The sequence below is a fragment of the Pempheris klunzingeri genome, chromosome 14, assembly GCF_042242105.1.
Source record: "Pempheris klunzingeri isolate RE-2024b chromosome 14, fPemKlu1.hap1, whole genome shotgun sequence".
Classification (NCBI taxonomy): Eukaryota; Metazoa; Chordata; class Actinopteri; order Acropomatiformes; family Pempheridae; genus Pempheris; species Pempheris klunzingeri.
Genome location: NC_092025.1, coordinates 17,325,537 through 17,331,168, shown reverse-complemented (window position 1 = coordinate 17,331,168; position 5,632 = coordinate 17,325,537).

The window sequence follows — 5,632 nt, the reverse complement described above, 5'->3', positions numbered from 1 at the left end:
TCCATGTTTCGTTCCTTTTAAATTCTAACTGTATTTATTTTTTTTTTTTTCATTTTCTCTCTTGTTCCTCCTAAAACAGGTGTTTATTTTCAGACAAACATGGTGTCCATGCTGGTTTGAATTCCCAGTTGTTGCATTGCTTCTATGTTTACCTAAAGTTTGAAGATTTTGAAAAAAACAACATAGAGAAAAAAAGAATGATAATGATACAGACTTTTGAAAGGGTGTTGTTCAGGTCTCGGATGATGCTACTAAGAAAATGCTACTATAAATACATATAGCCAAGAGAATGCTATTCTACAACTGCACATAGCCCAAACTTGTTAAGGGGCTTTTGTTTCTGTGTTTTTTTCTTTCTCTTTTTCATTTTTTTTCTAATTTATTCAAACATGGAATCACAGACACGGTAAAAGGCACTTGTGTATATGCATGGGCAGGGCATCTTATTATTTATAATTATTTATTCAAGATACAGATCAACATTGACTGATAGCTTGGTTTATTTGACATCAACAGCAAAATGCTACGCTCAGTCTCTGTCAAAATATCTTCAATTCTCTGTAGATGTTTTATGAGATTATTTATGTCATTCTTCAAAAAATATGTTAGGGTTTCTGCAATAGCAATAAAACATGTCTCAGTGGACACACCATTTATTTAGAGATTAAAAAAACAAAAATTCAATCATCTCTGTGCTCAGCATTGAAAATATTAATTTCCTTTCACTGCGTTGTAAATATTATCAAGTGTTAGAGATGTCAATATTATGTTTAAGCTTTGCAAAGTGTAACTAAAGGGTATGTTTATTAAATACATGGAAGAGTAAACTTTTTATTTAATTTATTTTTGTTTTCTGTTTATGATACTTTCCACAAAAAGAGTATATACTGGTCTAATTCACGCTTAAGTGACTGTTTCTCGCCAAGTTAGCATTCCATTCAAAGCTGCTTTCACACTGAAGTAAAATATTATTCAAAATGTGTGTTTGTGTAAACACTGACGGCAACAACAGCAACAACATCAATGGTGTAAACTGAGAGTGGCTAGTTATGAGTAAGAATGTAAAAAATCATCAATCCTGGAGTGCATTTTGCATTTAGAATTAAAACACTCATTATTTACATTTTTTTTTTTGTTTGTTTGTTTGTTTTGGTTGATTTATGGTTGGGCCTTGTTTGCCAAAACGCCATTTATAGCAAAGTAGAGTTAGCACTGCTTATAGAGAGGCGGGGCACATTGAGAAAGGGGAGAAGTGCCTTTTCCATTTTCAGAGTTGAAGCCGTGATGGCTGCTACTTTGTTGATTGATGGCGCGTCCGTATTTTCCATCCCACTGTGTCCCCTGACCCTGTTTGCCATAGTCCCCATCTCCTTTAAGTTGAAAATTGAGACATAACACTCAGAAAGTACCAGCTACACTGCCTTCAGTATCACATGCCCGTTTGGACTCATTTGTTGCTGCTTGTTGGTGAGCAACAGCGAGAGACAGGGACAGAGACAGAAAGAGACAAAGAGAGAAAAGGAGACGTTGAATTGAAGTGGCACTGTAATCTTGCTTTAGCCGGCGCTGTGTTTCGCACAGAGGACTTGTCTTGTAGTTCTATGATAGTGGCGAAGATGAATATATTTTTGTAGCATGATGTCAATCCCTCTTCCGAGAAAAACCAACAGAAACTAACGCAAATGTGAAAAGAATGCTTTCGTTTTTGTCTTAAACATTGCTTGCTCTTTTTTCTTTCGACTTATAAAAAACACATTCTTTAAAAAAAAAAAAAAAAAAGCTTCTTCTCTGATGTGGCACGTTGAGGTTTCAGAACAGTCCATTTTAAATTATGTTGATGTAGCAATATTACTTAGCAAGGGCTTTTCTTAGGACCTGAATCTGACACTCAGTTTGGGGGTAATATCCATTGTAGCTTTATATTGACCCCTCTCTACTTGTAGTTTCATCTATATATACATATATATATACTGTACATGGAAGTCTAGGAGCTATTTAGATTTCGTCAAAAGGTAACAGTCATTGCATTGTGTCCATCTTGCGTTCTGAAGCCTTTGGCTCTCACTCTAACCTTGTTTCATAAAGTCTCCACATTTCTTGCCTGAGAGTGGGGGTGCATTGTATTGCATTATGGGTTCTGGATGTGCTTTTCTGAATATGTTTTACAGGGCACTGAACAGGCCAAAAGGCATGTAAGAACCCTGCAGAATTCCCTGTGTGTTTGTGCGCTGGGGTGAAGAGATCACACTATCGCCAGAGGGAAATGGAGAGGAGATTGGTGGTTGTTGCTATTGTTATTATTTGCATTATCATTATAACCAATACTGAACCTATCCTCTAATGGCAGACATCTTTGCAAGCATATGCAAGCGGTCTACTGTTAACAGCCACTTAACCTACAAGCAGAGGGTCGAGGAACTGCAAAGTTCAGGGCAAAGAGTTGTATAAAGATATCTGAATTCTAAACTATTGTATGTATGTTTATTATCATGAAGAAAAAATATATATACATATGTAAAATACATAATGCATACAGTATTTGATTCTATTAATGAAGATATTAGCTAAGATGATGATGAATATTGTTTGTATTAACTTATTGTTATGCATTTTGCACATTTAGAAGAACAATAACATTACATTTATGTAGTCAGCTTCGTGCTATGCAAGGACAGCTTTGAACCACATCATTGACCTTCTCTCCCTGACCATTGTGTTTCAGATTTACAAGCTATTATAAAAAAAAGAAACAAAAAAAAAAGCTTAGCTTTTATATCAGCTGCGCACCCATTAGCTTTTTCTGTTTTGTTTCAACCATGGCTATACAGGGTGACATCAAAGAAAACAGTGGATTATCATTTTTGTTTGCGCTTTGGATTTGGTGGTTGAAGGGAAAATGGCTTTCACTGTTGATTGCACTTTTTCTCCAGAGACATGCAATAAAGTGATTGAACTGAAAAACCAGGAGCAAAACTGTAACAAGATCACCTTGTTAATAATATTTCTGTTCATTTCTTGAGCTTGTTTGTCATTACAAAAATGGAGGCAGGTGAAAATGTAATTTTGCTAAATGGATCATTCTGTTTATCCTTTGCGTTTCCAAAGCTCAATGATATTACAGGGAGTGCCAGAGAGTTTTGACTTTGAGTTAAAGCGAATTTTGTAAGCGTCTCTGTTGGGAATATCTTTGCTAAGCCCCTATCTTGTACTCCAAGCAGGATCAAACAAATGCCATAGACCTAGATTAACAAATATTTTTGAGCCAGTACTGGTTTTGCTACATTTAATGCTCCAAGAGAGAGAATGTGAAATATGAGGCACAGTGCAATCATGAGCTTCCAACTTTTACCGTCACACTCATATGCAGAGCATACATGTAAATATCACATTTGTAGGCACATCTGTCATTTCTTTCATTATGTTTGATGCAAGGTCCATTGCAGTTCTCAGCAGCACTTGCTTTTCAACATTGAGTCTTTGGTTATTCCTAGATACCTACTGGAGTTTTTTCTTGTATTTTTATCAAGCAAAATATGTTCTGATTTTCACTGAAATGTAAAAAAAAACTAATTTTCTAAAGCACAAAAGTTGATTAGGGTAAGAGAAATTAGAGTGAGACTGTATGTAAATGGACGCTGACAAACACACTTTCAAAACGCACACAAACATGCATACCCACATACAGTACACAGGAATGTGTTGGTAGTTAAATGATATTGACAAAGGGTTCTGATGGATGTAGATGAAATGGTGAACCTTCTGTAAATGTTTTCTTTTGTTTCTTTTGGTTATGATATGGCCCTGTAGAATCTGATTCTCTGCATTAGTCTTTAAATAAAAAGAAAACAAATGAAAGTCGTGACTACACCTCTGTCCTTGTGCTATGGATTACCAGACAAAGACTAAGACAAAAACATCTCTTTTCAGAATGCTTCACATTAGTGTACTAACACAGCACACAGTATTTAATATGCCATTGTGTAATTTTTTATTGTATAAAAATGAAAAAAAATAAAATAAAATATATATATATATATATATATACAGATAAATAAACAGGCTTTGTTAAAAAGGAACTTTGTTAACTGTACACGAGCAAGTCGATAATATTGCATTCATGCATTTGAACAAGTAAGTGTTGCCGTTTGGGAATGATTAACTCTAAAAACAAGCTGGAGTGGGGTTTACAGATACGTAGAGGGACCTAAATTAGCCTCAGCCCTGACTTGAAGCCTTGTATTCCACCAGAAACTAAATGAGTACCTGAGAGTAAACTGATGAGTCAGAATACAACTGCATACATGCATAACCTCTTACCTGCATACATCCATAAACACAAACACATAGAGCTGTCCTTCGTAATTAAATGGCCGAAACCAGTTTGAAGTTCCAGAGATTTTAATTTGCCAGGCCTCTGCAAGGAGTTCTGCTTTTGATATTCTAACCACCATAATGTCACGTATATACATATAAAGTGACGTTATAGCAGCGGTAGTAGCTGTGATCAGTGTGACTTATAGTAATTGCCTGATGTCTGTCTTCTAGCCACAAAAAAAAAGGCAGTTGATCTGTCAACTGACATCTGCATTTTGTTCCTCATTGCTTTTCATCTTCTCTCGCCGCCTCTGCTCTCGAGCCTCCACCTCATCCCAATCTTCTCCCACCCTGCCATGAGATTTCAGGTGCAGGGGAACGTGTGCTTCTTCCTTAAAAGCATGTGAGCTGCCAAACCCTGAGACTGTTATGTAATAAAGCTGCTTCTCTCTGGCAGAAGAGCACAGAGAGTTTTTTTTTTCTATCTCTCTCTCTCTCTCTCTCTCTCTCTCTCTGCCTGGTTCTCCTCCTCCTCCTCCTCCCTCTCTGTCTGTCACTTTTTCCCTCATAGGCACAGATTTCGGGGGGAGGGGACATGAGGACATGTCCCACTCAGTCTTCGGCACAGGATGAATTGTACTGCAATTGTTTCTGCCTGAAACACAGATACTTTGATTTCCGGTTGATCTGCGCTTTTAGACACGCATTTGAAATTCACAAAAGCATTGTGTGGATGACTATTGTCACAAGCACAAACCTCTTCTTCCTTTGCCTTTTAAAAAACACAGTCCTTTTCCTCGTCATCTCCTGGTTTCCCCGGGATCTCCATTTAGAGGGACAGTGAACACTCAGTCTGTCACACTCTGTTTTTGTAGGAATTAATGTAAATTCAGTCAAGCCCTACTTTATATATAAGAGCTTGTGATTCTGTCAAAACATGGCAATAGTTTCACAAAAAAAAAGACAAATCAGAAAAATGCTTACCAGTGATCACAAAATAATCCAACTCAGAATCACTTTGCTTTGTCTGTCAGTAGGCACTGACATCTATTGTGACTAAAGTAAATGACAAAGGAGCAAGCTTCAAACTTTTCAGAACCACCTTTCAGTGAGAATTCACTCATAAAGGGAAAACTTGTGGGCAGGGTATTTCTCAAACATTGGCCAACAATTACGTTACCTTCCTCAACTGAGAAATACCGAGAGGAAAAATAGCACTGCATTCAGCCTATAACTTAAACCATAAATGTGAGATTTCTTACATAAACCTCTATTTCTGATGGAGCTTCTCTACATGATGGGGATAATGGAGACTCCA